Source organism: Lemur catta, chromosome 12 (genome assembly GCF_020740605.2).
Source record: "Lemur catta isolate mLemCat1 chromosome 12, mLemCat1.pri, whole genome shotgun sequence".
NCBI classification, from domain to species: Eukaryota; Metazoa; Chordata; class Mammalia; order Primates; family Lemuridae; genus Lemur; species Lemur catta.
In genome coordinates, this window is record NC_059139.1 from 31640638 (window position 1) to 31661009 (window position 20372).

At 37.5% G+C, this 20372-nt stretch overlaps 1 long non-coding RNA gene across 1 annotated transcript in view; it reads right to left on the minus strand.

Moving 5' to 3' along the window:
• Nucleotides 1-2603: 2603 nt before the first annotated feature.
• The window catches only part of LOC123648590, a 59752-nt gene continuing 41983 nt past the window's right edge, over nt 2604-20372 (minus strand). Inside the window, exon 3 of the long non-coding RNA XR_006738663.1 lies at nt 2604-2656. This is a non-coding gene — a long non-coding RNA (uncharacterized LOC123648590). The remainder of the gene's footprint in view (nt 2657-20372) is intronic.

Below are 20372 nucleotides of genomic sequence, written 5' to 3' on the forward strand. Positions count from 1 at the left end.
TCTTTGCACATGCACAGAGTTTTATGCCCAAAATAATTCTTAGACCAAACAACAAACAAAATGGTCCTCAGGTAGGAAGATAGTTTCTGAAGGAATTAGAAGGTAAATATCACCAGGAATTTGGTCCTTCCCTCACTGTCTACCTTCTAGCGTACAAGAACTTTCTTTAAAAATGGTACGCAAGCTCTCTTTAAAAACTGTTTTGTTCACAGAATGCCAGAGTAGGTCTGGTTTCCCTTTCAATTGTTTCTCCTTCATATCAATTAATCTTGGGTCACAGACTTCACGTGACCTGTTTTTTGTTTAGAGAACAACTCTGGCACACGAGGTGTGGAGAAGAGAGGAGAGCAGAGAACAGAGCCAGCTTCCCTCTGCATCAGACCGAGGAAGACTGTGGGAAAGAGAGCTGGCCTCCGGGCCCTTCCGATCTGACTGCTCTTCCGAGCGGCTCCTTTGTCCCACAGGAAGGAGGAGGCTGAGCAATTTTGCCACCAGAGAAGATCAATCAGGATCCCTTTGGGCAGGGACAGCCACATACCCGAGCCTGCCAAAGACACAGGATGGATTTCAAAGGGACAGATATGGCAAGTTACCAACAAATCAATCCACATGTTTTTTTTTTTTACAGTGAAAATAGCTTCATTTTTTAATTGAAAAACTACCAAGTGCTTATTATACAAAATTCAGACAACACATAAAAGCACAGTGGTGGTGCCAAGATTGGAACCCAGGCAGCAAGCTCCAGAATACAGGGTCTGTACTCCGGAGGAGTTGGTCACTACTGCCTCTTGTGTCTCACCAGAATTTAACAAGAGCTCAGTCACTGCTATTTGAATCACAGTTCAGTGAAAAACAGAGGGAGTGAATTTTTTACAGCCTGTGGACCAGACCCTAAAGGACAGGTTTAACTGAGTCTTAAAATAAACAGAGTAATAATAATAATAACTAACATGCTTATCAGGTGAAAGGCATTATGCCAAATAGTGTACATGTGTGCACACACATGTGCCAATGTGTGTGTAGGGATCTCATGTAATCCTCACAATAATCTGTCAGTTACAACTTACTGCTATCATTCTACAGATGCGGCAACTGGAGCTCAAAGCTTTAAACAATTTTCTAGAGTCACAAAGCTAATACACTGTAATGCTGGAATTAGGACTGGGGTCTGCCTAAGCAGATTCCCAACTTGTGGCATGAATTTGTCGAGTCTCAATGGTATGCAGGTACTATGAAAAGGAAAATAAATACAGAAAAGGAATGAAAAAATCACAGATCATCTCCTCCGCAGTGCGTGATAGTGACTGAGCACCAGGATACCTGGGTGCTGATCCTAAATTAGCCATTAATTAATACATGGTGATGAGCAAATCACGCAGTGTTTGTACTGTGGTTTCCCACCTAACAAATGAGCAGGGTATAATAGGTTACTGGTTCCAAATCGTTTGTTGATCATAAGCCACTCTCACGAATTCATGAGTTACTGAACTCTCCCTCCAGAAAAAATGCACACATGGGCACAAGACATAAAGCTACATTCAATTCAGTAGTGACGTCATATCATATATTTACTGTCCAGCTTTCTCACTGAAATGGAATATCCATGAGGCCAAAGAATTTTGTCTTTCTCATGTCTGTATCCACAGCTGCTAGAACAGTACTTGGAACATAATAGGTTCTCAAAAACTATCAACTGAATGAATAAACAGATAAGGGCTCCTGAGCTCCTTGAAGCTGACTCATATTCATCCCAGTTTAAGAACCACAGGATTAAATTATTTCCAAAGTCCTTTTAGGTTCTGAAAGATCTAAGGTTGAACCAAATGAAACAACCAAACACTCTACTGGTTTGACCAATAATCATGGTAATTTCATGTGATTCTCCCTAATATGTTAAATTACAATTTCACCAACTTATCTAATAATAAGCACGTGCACGTGCACTGTCGTACACGGTGCTAATCTTTTAGTATTAATCCTGCTTATCTGGGACAGCTGTTACTTACCTTGCTCTTACCACATGATGAAACCCAGGCAGGCAGATAAATGCACAGTATTTCCTGCTTCTTGTAAACTGCCTGTGAATGCAAACAGAGCCCGATTCATTTTAAAGTACAATTCGCTTGTATTTTCTCCTTAAATTATGTGATTTTAAATTTATCAGGACTTACAGAATTCCAAATACTTCCTTAATGAGGTAGCAACTAAACAGGTTAAGACTGAATTTAATATAAATAAGTCAGACTCCCACAATAATTGTCAAAACAAGAAAACAGTGTGTGCAACCAGAAGCAAAGCTTTTAAAAATGCATGCCAAGTATAAACTTTGGGTTGGTTAAAATGTAGAATAGCTATTCCATTGTGTGACTGCTGTATTTAATCATAAAACATTGTGTTTAGCATTTATTCAGCATTCCAGGTATTCTATGACATCCAGTATCCATTATTCAAGCATTGTGCATTATGAATTACCTTTTTATTTTTGAGACAGTGTCTCTTTATGTTGCTAAGGCTGGCTTCAAACTCTTGGACTCCTGCAAAGCCACTCTCCCTCCTCAGCCTCCTGAGTGGCCGTGACTACAGGCACACACCAACATGCCCAGCTCATCGTGAGTTTTTAAAGGTTTCTAGAGATATCTATTATAGAAGACCCTTGCTATTAAAGATAAAAGTTAAAAAAACACTGAAACAAATATAATATACTTTTATGAGTTAACTTGATGCAATATAACTATTATGACAATATTCCTGAAATGCGTTATGGAATATATTGCCTAATTAAGTCTTACTTATTATTTACCCATAGCAATGGCAATTATTTGGATTTGTGAGAAAAAAATTGGTAGTATATGGATATTCTGACATGTGCTAAGACCACTCTTGTGGTCTTAACCATAAAGATTTAATGTGTGGTGTTTCAACGAGACTTCCACCAGCCTTCAGCTAAGCTGTGTTTCTTCCTTTCTGAAAGAATGTTTCCGTTTAGATGAGTTGAGGTAGAATTAGGACTAAAATAATAAGCCAAAAAAAGCTTCCTGCAGAAAGAGTGAAAGCTAAAAGAAGTCCAGTGCGTGTCAATGCTTGCCATATAAAAGGAGAACAGAAATAATGGGATGTGAAAGTGTAACGTTTAGCGTGTATTCCCCTAAACCATCCCTACTGTCTGCTATATTCATTATGAAGTCCAAAGTGGGGGAAAAAAGTAAAAGGTTATTTTGTCTTACTTTACTGGCTGCATTTTTTAAATAGTTGGCTTGTCCATTGCTAGTTGGAAGTGTCCAAAATATGATAGAATTGGATGAAAGGAATGAATATCTGAATCCTAGAGCAATTCGAATTCCTGAATGGGGTGTGTCTGTGGTGGGGGTGGGGTGTGTGGGCAAGAAAGGGGGTACTATGAAAAAAGAAACAAACATTGCAGACAAAAAGTAAATATGTTTATTCAATTAAACTACTCAATAGTAAAATTTTCAAGAGATACTGAATAAAAAGGAAAAGGAAACAAAGGGATTTAATTATTTAACCCAGAATTACCAAACTTTGCAGTTCTCCTTTTACGCTCTGTAGATGCTTCCCTATCATTGAGTCATGGAAAGGTAAGCCTGAATTTATTTTCTACAAAATGGATCTTATCAACCTACCACATAAATGTTCAAGGCAGCTCTTTCTGAAAACAATATCACCACCATAAAATCTTAAGAATCCATACTCTGGAAGATGATGGCGGATGGAGGGGCAGAGATAGAAATCAGACCTATTTGGAAGAAAAACAGTATGAAGAAACTTGAAACTATTGAATACAAAGAAGTTGAAGGATTTTTGTTCAATCTAATTATTTGTTCTATATTTACCTCCTTTTCTCACTGATAAGGTAGTTATCTGTCCCCAATAAAGGTAAATGCAAATATTATGTTCAGAATTTAATCATATATTTACTCAAAGAAATGCCTTTCATAGTAGCAAGTAGAGTTCAGATTGTAAAATTATTAACTACTTTTATGTGTTATCAAGTGTTTTGAAATCAGTAACCCAGAATTCCTTTCTATCCTATACTCCTACTTTTCTCTGTTCTCCTTAAGTCACTGAAAATTCTGGAGAAATACAATAAAACTATTTTTTTTAACATATCAACATTAAAAATCATTTAAAAATTAAAAGGAGATGGAAGAGGAAAGAGTAGGAAGAGGAAAAAGTAGGAGATAGGAGATTTCTTCCCCCCTCGTTGGAGAGAGCCAGAAGAACCATGAAGATTTGCTTTTATGAGGTCATGTGGGAGAAGGAAGCGAAAGTGTGAGAAAATCCAACATTTGCAGAATCGGAAGCCGGAGCCGGAGCCCATCTGGAACAGTGATGTCCCTCTTCATTACCTTATCTCCCAATATGAAAGGAAGCAGAAGCAAAGGCCAGGGTCCCTACCTAATCAGTAGCCAGAAAACAGAAGACCAGCTGTAAAGGAAAAAAGATACAACTACCCTGGAGGAAGATATAAAAGATACTGTATTAAGATAGAAAGGTTACTGATTGGTGCAACTATAGTTTACATTTTTAAAATTTTTTTTAAAAGTCTCAGAAGTATCAAAGAAAACAAGGGAGAGAGGAAAGAGTATTGAAACATAGGAAATATCATAGACAAAAAATTTAAAAATTAAATGCATTTATTCCTCAATTGCCTTTAATACAGCGAAATTATAAAGAAGTACTTAATAAAAGGGTAAAGAAAAAACAAATTAAAAAAACTAAAACAAAAAGCATCATTAAGTTTTTTCCTCACAGTCAGATAGTAAAAACTATAAAGAGGAAAACAGAGTCTCAAAACAATGAAATAGCAACATAATCTTCACCTTGAAACTGTAAAACTCCATTGCAGAGAGCATCTCAAATTATACCAAAAGTACATCTTTGCTGGTTGCTTGCAATTGTTTTGGGCTCAGATTGCCATAAAGGTTCACAGAAAAGTTTGTTTCTCTCCCCCAGATCATGATAATCAAGGTGCCTTTCGGATTTTTATCAAAAAGTGAGCCAAAAAAGCCACCAAGTAGGAACTGTCTAATTTAGAATGCATTTGAATCACCTGAGGAGCCTGTTAGGCATTCTATTTCCCATGATCTCTTGCCAGCGATACTGTTTCATGATCTGAAGAGGAGGCCCAAGGATTTTTAACTAGTATCATGGGTGATTCTAGAACAGGCAGCTCCTGAATCTCACTTTGAGAAGCACAGCATTAGAAGTTGCTAGAGTAATCTCTCAGTTCATATACTGCCTTGAGAACATTGTCTTGGTGAACCTAAAGGCATCTTGGTCTGTTCTCTCCAAAAAAGAGGTGAGCACAACTCTAGCTACTCCCATATTTGGGTAAGGGAGAAAATGCAAGGTATTTCCCAGCAACCTGTGTAACTACTGGCAGGCCTTCTCCCTGCTACAACCAGAAACGTTGCTAAATTCACCAGACAACTACATTCTTAGGTTCAAAGAAATATTGTGCTTTGAAAACCATTTTCATATTATTTCTTAAGATTCTATGAGAACAATCTATGTGAGTATATATTTAAATGCATTGTTTTGGGGGAAAATACATGCTACTTGCCCAAGCCACTGTATGGGATCTTAAGTACATTTATTGGCTTGGTTTGAATGAAAATTTTTAGAAATAGGATTTTAAAAAGTTACCTCCCAATAATTAAAATCACAAAGAAAAAGATTGGACAGTCCTACGTCTGTTTCAACTTTACTCATTTCCGATAATAATCATCTTTCTACATTTGCTTAGTGCTCTATGCCCCCAGATTTGTCTAGTAAGCCCCTGTGAAGGATAGGGGGCTGTTTACATGCATTTACATTTGTGACAATCTCAGTACGTTATTGAATGCAGATCAAAACCCCCAGATAGCAATGTTGCTTTACCAATTTAAAAGGAACTTGTAATTAGAAAGTTCCTTTTCACAAAGACCTCTGTGACTTACCTTGCACCCTCCAGCGCTGTTATGGTATATTATTTTGCATTAGGTTGATCTATATTTTTGGGGATCAAAAATGACTTTATTTTCCCTCTTCTGTGTTTTTTTCCACTGTGGAATCTTACAGCTTTTGTTTTAATACTCCATATTGCACTGAGTATGCAAAGACAGATATATTCTATAAAATAAAACATAAAGTATTGCTGGAGTCATCAGGCATTCTGTTATGGTCATGCTGGCCTATCCAAGCATTTCAGTCTTAGTTTAATATCAGATGTGTTAACACATTTCTTACATTGTTGTTGGAGCCAGGGGTCATATTAATCACTTTTGGGAGCATCTGAAGTTTATATTTATATGATAATTACTCATATTACATAAAATCCCTCTTCACATTCTTATGTCTAATCCATAGTAAGTGCAACAAGTGTTTGGCCTATATTTTCTGAGATAGTCCTAATAATAATACTTTTCTCATATTTTCAGATTCTGTTATAGTGTCAAGCCACCCATGACAAATTTTTCTATGGGAAATATAGTTACAAAGTCAATACATGCCTTAAAAATGACTGACTTAATTTGAGTATCTTGGGGACAACTCTTTGCCTACTCCTTCTCCCACTCTTGAGATCTGTTAGGATAGTGACTTCTAGAGGTTGGCATTGATCTTAACCCTCAAGGCCTTAGGAAGCTCTTGCTCTGTAAATAACATCATCCGTTTCCTGCTTCTGCAAGAAAAGAGCCTTCCTGCTGAGTAGACCGTGTCCTGGTTTCAAGGCTCACTTATCTCTTGAACATGTGTCTGCTGCTGCTCTCCTGGTAATTTTTCTATCTGTAACCTAGACTTCACCTCTGGTTTTCACCTATTCTCTTTTTCCTCTTACTCAACTACCATCTCCTCGTTTATAATAAATCAGTAAGTTTTTTCCATTCCCATTATTCTGACTCTGCTGATCCAAGCTTTTAGTCTTAAATACCAATAGGGTCCTTACCTGTGACTCGGCCCCACCCCACCACCTGCTTTCAAATTCTCCTCCGTGCTAACTCCCACCCACAGACTTTCTCACGCTCTCTCTTTCCAGCTCCTCTACCCATTCCCTTCCTTATAGCTCTTGGACTAAACTTTGGTTTTCTCTTCCCTGACACTTTCCCAATATTTCCCTGATGAATTTCTGACCACTGAAACTACTTGTGACAGAACCAGGGAGTCACGAAGAATGAGTCTTTCAGAAGAAAATACGTAAACCTGGGAAGAATATTGACATTGAACTTGGAGAGTTCAGCTTCAAAAACTGGGTGCTGTACAAGAATACATTTAGCTTTTTTCATACACAAAACAGTTTGTTTTAATTTATTCTTTATGTTTAAAAAATCAAGTTACTAAAAAACTAGTAATAAAGTTAATTATTGAACTGACTGGAAGGTTTTCCTTGACCAATTTTTTTTGCAGGGAATTTTATCAGAATAGCAAACTTGTTTGTACATATGGCCCAATCTCAAAAATATATATATGTAGCATAACTGAGCATCTATTATGAGTATATTTAAACTATTAAATGTTAGACAAATTATTATTCCTGGATTATTAGCCAGCAAAAGTAATCCAGGTGCTTTCTAACTTTTCTCATTGTGAATATATTCCTGTGTGCTTATATGACTTATTTTATTACTTTTTGATTCCCCAGCAATATCTAGCCTGACCTGTAGTTCATGCCAAAAACACTAATGCCAACTCCCATTATTTCATATACCACCATGGTTTTCCAGGAGGTGTCTGCCAAAACACAAAGTGACTTTAGAAATAAAGATGCCATTTCCAATAAGATAAACCATTCATAACAATGAGGAAGCAAATTGCACTCAGAAGTAATGAAGAAAAGAAATCAATCACTTGGCCTTACTAGTAGTCAGCTGAATACCTTGATTTCATTTGAAATATGTGTTTTTGCACTAGGGCTCTAGGAGATACTAATATAGAGGTGGCAGTTGAAGTTAGACAATATTTCCAAGAGATACTCATTATATAACATTAAAAGAAAAGTCAGTGTTGGGCTGGTAAGAGATAAATTTGAAACAGGAAGGGGCTTTTATAGGCACCCTAAAGTCATATCGCTTTCTCCTACGATGGGCCAACTCTTGAAGTCAAAAGATTTGTCACTAGTGCACACACACGTACATACACACAAACAAATTACACCAACCACTTGAATCATTTAAACGTATAAAAAAGTATGGCATATTTCTACAAGACTGCTAAGGAGAAAGGCAAAGCCAAGCCATCATAAATATGGGTAGAGTTAAGTGCATGCATTTGTTGGAATCCCTGTGCTGATCTTCCTTGAAATTTTCAGATAACATAAGAATAAAATAATAAATATTCTTAAATTTTATGGATCTTTTTATATGCTCTGTGAATGCAAGACACACACACACATACACACAAGACTATACAACTGTATTTTTAGCTGAATATAGATGTTTAAGGGTCTTAGCCTTTAGTAAAATTGCAATATGGTTAAAATGTGTCCCTGGGACTTCAGAAATGTGGAGTTGAAAGTTCTTGGAACTCATGTACTCTATATATTATTAATTGTACAGATGAGGAAACTTAGAATCAATAAGATGAAATGATATCTCAAATCTCACAAAGACCATTGCTTCCTCAATCCCTGTGACATTTTCTTCTTAATGACGGGAAGCAGCTATCTTTTGGGATTTTCCTAGAGTGAAGGCCACATCTGATTTTCATATCTTCCTCTAGCCTGGAGTGCTGGCTGATTTTAAAGTCCAGACTTGGTTTTTATAATGGAAAGATGCCAACCACTTGCATTTTCCTCATGAGTGTAACAGTATCTGCCATTTATGGAGCATTAAACATGCCAGGCCTTGTCCTGGATACTTGATTCATAGCATTTCATTTCATCCTTATAACAATTTTATAATTGAATATTGTTAGCCCATTTTACAAATGAGGACAATGAAGCTGAGAAAATAGGGATTGTGCCCCAGATAATATACTGAGTAGTTGATACAATTTAAGGATTTAAACCCAAGTCCATCTGATTCCTAAGCCTTTTCTATGCTTCTTCCATCACTGGATTCTATTACCAGGGTCCGTGGATAAAAGAGGAGTGACAGAGGGCCAAAGAACAGTTATAGGGTCACCTACACATAGTGCTTAGAGGAAACAGTATAGGAGCCCACCCAGCACACCTGCATGGCCAGTTCTCATTTAGAGGGATGATAGGTAACACCGTTCTAGCACCAACAGTGTTGGTTGAACAAGCAACAGTGTTGGTTGCTTGATGAAAAAGCAGGGAGACACTCCAAGACTCTCATGATATAATCACCAGGTTCCATTTTACCAGAGCAAACTTCAGTGCCCTCCTTCATCACCTTCACTGGGGGAACAAAATATCCTGCCACAAAGTTCTGATGAGCTTAAGATAGAATAGATATCAATTTGTGATATTGCCTTATTGAAATTATATATCCTAATTTGGGTATCAAATCTAGTTCAACAAGATTGTTCTTGACCTCCTGAAGCCAATATGTCTCAAAATACACTGAGCATGAATCCTGGTAGTCTCAATGATACTTCTTTTTCCATTAATAGTGACACTTTTTGATAGCACTAACTCATCATAAGATCACTTTCCTGTACAATAGCTAATTTACTTAACAAAACTCCTCATATGTGATATACATGCCAAGCAATCAATAAGATTAGAAATGAAGAGGTCTGGGAATGTCAATTGCAGAAGGCTGCCATTTCTACTCCAAAAGCTTAAATTTGGCTGAGGGTCCACAATTTAGAGCCTCATCTTTCTAGTCTGATAGCACCTGAACTAAAGTAGGCACCTTATTTAATTATCCAAATTTATTGGCATGTAAATTCAAGCTATTAGTAAGAATGAAGTGAGAGGATACATTCATCCCTCAGCACTCTGGATTTTGAAAACCCCTTCTCCTCCCAGTATAATTTGTGCCACTTTATCAATTCAGAAAATCTCTCATTTGTCATAGATGCACTGAGATAAGGGAGTTATTGCCAATCTCAGTGATTGCCTCTCTAATTTTCCAATACAATAAGTGCAATTCATATATGTAAGAATCTTCACCCAGTGAACAGATTATACAATTTTACATCTTTCCCCCAACTTAAGGGTCACTGGGAAATTGGAAGAGGTTGGGAGAGAGGGAGAGACAGGCAGACAGAAGGTGAAGAAAGAAAATGGTAGTATATTATATCAGGTATTTGAGATGAGATTGAATGATCCCACCTCAGTGGCAGTTTGGTGAGTGAAATCTGTTAGTCTTGAGTCCACAAGGGAGATATTTATGATTTATTGACTTCTGAACATACATGTTAACTTCCTTGTTTTTTCCTTTTTCTTTTTTACTAAATCTCTTTAAAGTTATAATGTAGAAAGAGTGCTATTGATACTACAAAATAGATGTAGTATAAAGCAGAATAAAGCTTAGGCAGACTTAGGCAGTCACTTCCTCTGAGTAAAGCAGAGGAAGTGACTGCCTAAGTCTCTGCAGGGGGGAAGCACCAAAGACTGAGTCATTTCATTCTGCAGGAGCCTTGAGGGACTCCTGAGTTTCAGGCCACTAGGCATCAGGACTAGCAAGGCTGTAGGGTGGCACCTGTCTGAAAATGGAAGGATTATTCAAAGTCTGCACACTAAACAGGGGTCTGTCAAAGAGCTAATTATTCACTGTAGGAAGAGCCAGACATTGTCTAAGAAACTTACAGCAGCAATGGATATTACTTATGTAATCACAACAATGCTACCATGCCTGTTTAACCAAAATGTGTGGGAAGATGAAGAGAAGGCAAGTTGGGGTGTGATGATGCTGTGGAATGCTGGGAGGATAATAGTGTCAATTACTGCCACAGAAAGCCAATAAATCATACCTAAAATTGACATATGAGGAAATGTCAGTTAGGGATATTATCTATAAATAAAGAGGAAATAGCAGAGGGAAAAAGCTGTAAGAGTTGAAAGTCGTTGCCTTTTGGGGCATAAGGCTGGGGCGTGGGGGGTAGAGTGAGTAGGAGGAGGAACCACTGCTTTTCAGCAAGGAACTTTTAGCTTTATCTGATTTCTTTTATTATTTATTTATTTATGTATTTATTTTGAGATGGAGTCTCACTCTGCTGCCCAGACTAGGGTGATCATAGCTCACTGCAGCCTCAAATTTCTGGGCCCATGTGATTCTCCTACTTCAGCCTCTCGAGTAGCTGGAACTACACGTGTGAGCCACCACGCCCAGCTAATTTTTTGTAGAGATGGGATCTCCAAGGCTGGTCTTGAACTCCTGGCCTCAAACAGTCCTCCAGACTTGGCCTCTCAAAGTGCTGGGATTATAGAAGTGAGCCACCACACCTGGCCCGATTTCTTATAGTATGTGTATGTATTAAAACAAAAACAAAAACAAAAAAATTAAAGAGAAAAGAAGTGGGTGGCTTAAGTTGCTGTGATAGTAGGAATATTCACCTGGAAGAAATCTTGATTCTATACCATTTCTGCATTAGCTTTGTGTACCCAGGATATCAGGATCTTCATGGTCTGTATGTAGGAGATGCATAATCAAGCCTGGATTGGTGCATCATTAAAGTAACCATAGTAGCTTTATTGCAAAGAGAAGATAGCATAAAAATACAGGCCACAAAATCTTGCACTTTGTTTTGTCAGTCTGAACACAGTGCCAGAGGGTTTTTTACAAGAACTGTTTCTGTCTTGTTCACTGTTAATTTCCAGAGTCTAGTACAGTGCCTGGTTAACATGGGTGCCCTAGAAGTAGTTGTTGGAGAGAATGTACAGAAAATATAGAAATGTAAGTTAATAAACTGTTGCTGAATTAATTGGCAGGAGTGGGGAGGAAGGAAGTTCTAAGGAATACACAATTTGCAAAAAGCCAAATATAACTGGGAGCTATGCCAAATTTTCTCCCTTTTAAGGAACCGAAACCAGGGTGAAGTCAGTGTCAAACCACCAATAAAGGGAAATTAAAATAAGTTTTATGTGGTATATCTGTGAATTTAATTTGCTTGGTAAGCAAAGCACTTTGTTGAGGGAGGGGGTTGCATTTGTGAACTGAGAGGGAATTACATATCCCATATATGTTATTCTGGTTGGTATTTTAAAATATAGAAAAATAATAAAGTTTTCATCATTCAACTTATTTGGATGGCCAAGAAAATGTATGAAACTATGTCATAAATGATACAGCCAGTTAAGTTCAGAATGTAATTTTGAAAAAGAGGAGTGGTCTTCCACCTAAGTAGTTATACAAATTTTATGTCTATAAGAGCATGTATTTTTTAAACTAAGACTGTCATAGTACTACAAACTCAGTAGTTTGTTTAAACAACAGAAATTTATCATCTGGATGCTTGAAGTCCAAGATCAAGATGTCAACGGGGTTTGTTCCTTCTGAGGTTTGTGAGAAAGAATGTTCCATGCTTCTTCCCTAACTTCTTACTGGTTTGCTGGCAATCTTTGGCATTCCTTGACTTACAGATGCATCACCCGAATCTCTGCCTTTATGTTCACGTGGTGTTCTCCATGTGTGCACGTCTGCGTCCAAATTCCCCTTTATGATCAGAACACTAGTCATACTGGAGTAGGACCCAACCCTAATCTAGTACAACCTCATCTTAATTAATTACATCTGCAATAACCCTATTTCTAAATAAGGTCACATTCTGAGGTTCTGGGGTTAGGACTTCAACCTATAAATTTAAGGACATATAATGAAACCTATAACAGAGCAATAGTTTTCTCTAGGCTAGGTTTTCTGAAACAGCAATCTTTCTTCTTTCTCCCTAGTACTTTGATTCTGTAACTTTTATGCATTTCATTATAAACCCCCCCAAATCTCCCTTAGAAATAGGCAGGCTATTCAGAAGCGTGGATGTTTAGATAAGTGGATATGTCTGATTCTGATTGTTAGGCTGGGTCCAGCCTAGAAGATGATGTGTGTTCTTGGAAACCAAGACTAGTAGAGCAAGATGAAAGCACTAAAAGCTAGGAAAAAGTGTGAAATTTTAAATCAAGTGAATTGGACAAGAAAGAGGGCCCAACAGCAGAGAATCCAACTATAGGTCACAAAATCAAAGAGGGCCTACAGCTCATACGTGGGATAAAATTTAAAAGCTGAGGCACTGAAGAGGCAGTGAGATAAGAACGGAACATAGCAGGTTGAACAGACAAGTCGGAGAGCCTATGGGGAATATCTTAGAGTCAAACTATTACCTGCTATTGTGTTCTATGTGCTCTCTGTGGCATGGAGATGTGGGCAGATTAGGTAAGTATACAAGGCTGGGACCAAGCGGCATAATAATAATTTTTCTATCCAACCATGAGAGTTAATGATTTTCATATCAAGGTGACATTTGAAAAGTTTAATATAAAACTGCATCTGAAGTTAATTTTTGCCTTGAGTTATAAAAACAACTAAGAGAGAATCACAATTTGCATGTTCTGTGCCCCAGACAACTCTTGGGTGGCTACAAGTAGCAGGAGCCACTCAAGGTCAAGAAAGCCAGACCTAAAGGAGTCATTATCCTTGTCTCTAGCATCTCTCTAATTGCACTACACTGTAAGCTGCATGTAATCCTGGTTAAACATGAACATGGACACCAGGTTATTACAGATTTATGATATATAAATGAAAAGTAAAATCCAAATGAATGTTGCACTTCAAAGTCATCTCCCAAAGAAATTATTTTATTCTATAGTAGTTCATTATAGTCACGGAGTTCCTGCTTTGGAATTTATATCAGAACCAGGTTTCAAAGGTGAATCTCATTCTACAAAATATTGAGGTATGCCGGAAGTGTCACGTTACTTCATTTTCTTTAAATTTAATTAAATCTATCTCAGAATACTTACTTACATGAGCTGGTGTGAAAGTCAATATTAGTTATTCCTGGAGGGTTCTCTCATATCATTCCCTAATACCCATCACAATCACATGTAGAACTCAGAAATCCTACGTAGAACAAATATTTGTGGGCTTTCTCGGGTCTCTGAGAGACGCTAGTAACTATGAACATTATCTTTTTCCAAGCCCTCAAGTTCCCTCAATAGCCAACATCTCCATGTTTTCACTGGGCACGGGAATCTTGACCAGGGCGAGGATCACCAGTACCCAAGACTCAGTCTCCACATGTGTGCTGTGAAACTGCCCCTCCTTCTGCTGTCAGGGAACAAACAAAAAGCTCCCGAAGACAAAAGAACAAAAAGAGCCTAGATACTTTCTAGAAACTGGAGATGAAAAACACTCTTAGAACTAAGCATAAATTAATACTTCAATAACTTTTCACTACACCAATTTCCAACTGTCATTAAAAAAGTAACCTCAATAATTGTAATTATAATATACTTCTTTTAATAAAGTAGAAATGATTTCCCAAAGATACTACCATCATGAGAACATTCCCAAGATCATGGGCCCCTGCATACAATTCTGAAATAAGAAGTTTAATAAATTATTTGAGGAATGGCAGTGTCATTCATCATTTAATTTAATTCTCGAGTGAGTTTATAAAAGATGATTGCTAGTTAAGAAAAAGTTTCTTTCAAGTACTGGATGTTGTCACAAATTACTTGTTCATGAACTTGAGTCCTTTTGATCATAAACAACATCCCTTTTCCATCTCCTGGTTTTTGCCAGGAATTCTCGTTTTCCTTTCATCATTTTCTGCTCAGTCCCTCCATTGCTGCCCTTCTTCTCCCACTACTCCTAGACCACAAGACTGATGATCACAGCCATTCTTAGGACAGGCAACAGCAGGTCCTGAAGTTGGCCATATGGAGAGTGGTAAAGAAGAATTAGAGAAAGAGAAACTGCAAAATAGTGTTGAAAGTAATTAAAGAAAATCTAAAAAATGGAAAGAAATTCTTTGTTAATGGACTGGAGGACTTTTCTATTGCTAAGATGGTAATACTCCCCAAATAGACCTACAAATTCAACTCAATCCCTATCAAAATTCCAGCTGCTTTTTTTTTTTTCCAGAAATGAACAAGCTGATCCTAAAGTTCATATTTAAAGACAAGGAATCCTACATAGCTAAGTGAATATTGAAAAGGAAAAATACAAGTGGAGAAATTTTGAGAAACTTTCTTATTTCTAAGCTTACTGCAAAGCTACAGTAATCAGAAGAGTGAATGGGACAATGGCATAAGGACAGATATATAGACCAATGAAATAGAATTGAGTATTCAGAAATAAACCCATACATTTATGGTCAATTGATTTTCAACAAGAATTCCAATACCATTCAATGAGGGAATATGGTCTTTTTAACAAATAGTGCTAGGAAGTAGAGATCCATATTCAAAAGAAGAAAGCTGGATCCCTATTTGCAACACATACAAAATTAACTCAAAATGGATCACAGACTTCAATGTAAGAGGTAAAATTATAAAACTCTTAGAACAAAACATAGTTATAAGTCTGCACAAACTGGGATTGGAAGTTTCTTAGACATGGCACTAAAAGCCAGACAACAAAATATAAATAGATAAAGTAGTCTTCATAAAAATTAAAAACTTCTGTGTTGCAATGAAAACTATCAAGAAAGTGAAAACACTGTTTCCTGGATGGGAGAAAACATTTGCAAGTCATATAGCTGAAAAGAGTCTAGTATCTATAATACATAAAGAATTTTTACAACTCAACAATAAAAAGACAAATAACCCAACTAAAATGGGCAAAGCACTTAAACAGACATTTCTCTAAAAAAGATATACAAATAACCAATAAGCACATGAAAAGATGTTCAGCATTATTAGTCATTAGGAAAATCCAAATCAAAACCACAGCTAGGTATTACTTCACACCCACTAAGATAGGATCAAAACAAAAAATAACAAGTATCAGTGAGGATGTGGAGAAATTAGAACCGTATGCATTGTTTGTAGAAATGTAAAATGGTGCAGACACTTGTGAAAACAGTCTGGCAGTTTCTCAAAAAGTTAAACACAGATATACCATATGACCCAGGAATTTCACTCTTAGATATATACCCAAGAAAATTGAAAACCTATGTTCACAGAAAAACTCGTGCACAAATGTTCATGGCAGCCAAAATGTAGAAACAACCCACAGGTCTGTCAATTGATGAATGGATAAACAATATGTGGTATATCCAAGCAATATAATATTATTCAGCCATGAAAAGGAATAAAGTACTGTTTCATACTACAACATAAATTAACCTTAAAAACGTTATACTAAATGAACGAAGTCAAACACAAAAAGCCACATATTTTATAACACCACTTATATGAACATTTAAAAATAGGAAAATTCCATAGAGAAAGAAAATACAAATTAGGACTTTCTGATGATGGGTAGGAGGTCTTTTTGGAGTGTAATGGAAACTAGTGTTTGGAACTAGGTAGCACAGTATTTGCACAACATAGTGAATATACTAATAACCACTGGATTGTGTACTTTAAAATTATGAATTTTATGTTACATGAATTATATCTCAATTTTTAAAAAGAAAGTAACCTTTCGTTTATGTTCCTGTATTATAGTTATTTGCCCACATTTTAAACAATAAAATAGAAGAAATCTTGTTCATAGGACCTCCATAAGAGTTACAGAAAAACCCAAGAGTGGGAGGAAAGAGGAAATGACACTTATTTACTATATATTACATATATGGAATTCAGGCATTAGATGAGTCACCAAGAGATGCTCTTAAATATGACCAAGGATTGCCCTCCTTAGTTGCCCTGGGCTGAGGGCCGTCCCTTTCCTCTCACCCAGTGGTTTAGGTAGATGAGATATCTTAAGGAGGTGCCCCCTCAACTCAAGCAGAGAAAAAAAGAGATTTCATTCCTGAATTTCTAAATTAATATAAGAGCAATTCTAAGAATCTGTCTTTCTCCCAAACAGTACCAAGAGACAAACAAGACAAGGCTGCTTTGTTAGCTTTTGCCAACACAGGTACAGAGAAATTAGAAGAGAAGTATGGGGGGTTTGAAAACATAATTGAGGGAACCAGAGATTGCAAAGTGCTGTCCCTTCCCACTTCTCTCCCTTTATTGCTTCTTCCCCCTGTTTTCTCATAAAATTTGGTCACGGTTTTAGGCAAGTCTTAGGCAGAGCTCCTCAGAAACAGCCTGTGAGTTGAGAATTTGCTGCAGTACATTTACTTGAAAATGCCTATGAATCAATATCTGTAGGGGAGGGAGGGAGCAGGTGAGGAGGGATGAGCTATTAATATTTGCAGTGTGGGACAGGCTTCAGCCAATTCCAGGAGACTGGGATGGCCTAGAAGCAAGGGGCTGGGACGTCATTTGTTCACACCAACCAGCTATTACTTACAAGCTTGAAGGAGTGACCTAGAGTGAAGATAATTCCTGGAGATCAACTCAGCTGGGAGCCATAAGCCACCAAAATTCCTAGCAGCTGGAAGAATGAGCTCTGTCATCCTGAGGGGAACCTGGGTAATGAACCACAGCATCCACCACAGGGGTGTCCATGTACCAGGAAAATGGGTACCCCATTCTGAAGTTGAATTTTGCTACACTACAGAGTAGTGTCTGTGGAACACAGAAAATATGCAATTATATTTAATAGTATGTTACTGTGATCCCCTTTCCCCATTTCTTGTAGACCAAATGTTGACATTGTGGGGTGACCTAGGTCTCCCAAGAGCTGAAAGAAAGCTGTATGGTAGAGCACCCTTGGTGGGAGAGCATGGGAATGAGGCGAGTCCAGCCCCTGGATGACCCTCAGAGCCTAAGAGGCTGCAATGGTCCCAATGACCATCAGACAAGCCACAGGACAGAAGCAGTATAAATTCCTAGATGGTGAGGACAGCAGCAACCAGAATGAAAAGGAAATGAGAAAATCCCACGCAACTCCCCATTTTCACTGATATGCTCCTTAAACCCCTCAAGAAAGCACACTCTTCTCCTCTCTTGCTACCCTTGTTGCCAGGCAATGGTGTACCTAAGGCCCTCTAGGAGTTTTAAGTCAGAATAAAAAAGGAAGATCCAGAAATTATTAACATGAACTAATAAAATGATAATAGTGGAATTTGACTTAGTATTTACCTATGAGAAACTGATTATAAAGGGAGTGACTGAAAAAATTACAGGACTGGCTTGCTTGCATATTAGAATAAATTTGGTTTTCCTGCTGCAAAGTTGGAATAGGGATTGCCCAATAAGATTGTGTGTATGTGTGTGTGTGTGTGTGTGTGTGTGTGTCTCCAGTCTTAGGTTTGTATCCAATGTATGCCTGGTCAGCTATGTCTGTTATTTCAAATGTGGTCCTTACAAATTCCTCTTTTTCAGAAAAAGAAATGAAGAAATTAAAAACTTGTCCTATGCCAAAATGGTCATTAAGTGACAGAGCTATGATTCAAACCGAGTCTGTCTAACCCCAAAAGTCTTTTATCTATTCGAAGGTACCTATTTGAGAGTTTATTGAGATCTTAAGCCTAAGTCCATTTGTGCTGCGATACCAAAATACCACAGACTGGGTAATTTATAAATAATAGAAATTTATTCTCACAGTTCTGAAGGCTGGGAAATCCCAGATCAAGGCACTAGCAGGTTTGGTATCTGGTGAGGGCTGCTCTCTCTGCTTCTAAGATGATACCTCGTTGCTATGTCCTCATAAGGCAGAAGGGCAAAAATGGCAAACCCCCTCTGTCAAGCCCTTTTATAAGGGCACCTAATCCCACTCATGAGGAGAGGGCCCTCATGACTCAACCGCCTCCTAAAGGCCACACCTCTTAATGAAGTTGCATTAGAGATTCAGTTTCAACATGAATTTTGAAGAAGACAAAAACATTCAAACCATAGAATCGGGTAAAAATAAGTACTACAGATAGCGAAGGGTCAGAGGATCTCTGAGCCATCTCTAGTCTTACAGAGACCTCTCAGGACGCCCCGAGACCAGAATTTTGTATCCAGACATGTAAATGTGGACCATGCACTCTGTTAGCCTGTCTGTAGCTGCTGCAGTCCCCAACTCTGGGTCATACAGCTTATGAAGCAGCTGCCTGGAGAAGCATTCAATAGAAGATCACTAGGAAGGGAGCATGAGTCAAAACCCAAAGTATAATTTCTACCTAGTTTTAGAAAAGGAAGATGGTGGGGCAGGAATGCATGAAAATAATCTTGGTTCTGTAAGGATTGTGTTTAAAGTACTTCATTTCATGTAAAGAAGTGAACTAACATCTGGCTATAGTCCGTTCTCTCATAATTTTTATGTTAGAATATCTTAAAGTATACAGTTCAAGAAATCATACAAGACTTATTTAACATTGCCTTGCATTTTCTTGTTTATTCAAAAAATGTTAGATATAGTTGCTTGGCTATTTTTGTTCTCCTCACTACAGTATTTATTTCATCAAATAGATGTTCATCACTTTCCATTCTCTGAAAGGCACTAGTGTGGTTTGTGCTCTTGTGCTCTGACCTTTGAAATAATTCATAATTAAACTAGTGAATGCTGTTCCCTCATTTTCCAACCTCAAAGCTAGCAAGTAACTGCTAGAATAGTCTGTGACCTATAAGAAAGAATGCTAAAAAGCTTATAATTATTAGAGAATGGTACTCTTTTCTACAAAGCAACTAGACACTGAACTTCTTGTTCTAGAGAAAGTAAATAATAGAAGTGAAAAATGATTCCTCCATAAATTTCTGCATAATCCATGACTGAAAATACACTTTAACTCAATCATAAAATATTTCATCATTTATCATATTTAATATATGCCTACTATGTGCCAGATACTCAAGACAGAGATTCAGAATGAGTAAGGACCTCACAGCTTAGCGGTAGAGATAGACACATAAATAAATTAACTTAAACTCATTTTGATAATTGTAACAATCGAACCACAGACACAATACTGGAGAAGGGAGTGTTTAATTTTGTGAGAATGTCACAAATATCTCCACAAGGTCAAATTTGCTAATTACAGGCTCTCAGTAGCACCATGACTTCATCATAATAGCACTGGTCGCAGGTGTAACTCCCTCATTTATCCAGTAATCATTGGATTAATTCTCATTTCCTCCATTAACACATAAGTTCCATTTGGGCACACAGCATGTTTGTTCTTGCCCCCTATTAAAAATGTTCAACACCCCGCATAATGTGTACAAAAGGCTTTCAACTAATATCTCTGAATGGTGTTGACTATACGTAGAGAAAGGGTAACTAACTTGGCTGTTGGAAGAAGATTAGGAGTTTGTGAGGAGAACAAGGCAAAGAAAAAGGGGAGGACATGGTGGGCAAAGCGTAGAGGCAGTATGTGCAAAGAGATAGAGGCGCATGTGTGCTCAGTGAAGGGTGTAAAATCTGAGATGGGATTTGGAAAAGGGTGTGACAGAGAACAAAAGAAGAAGGAGTGTGCGGAACATG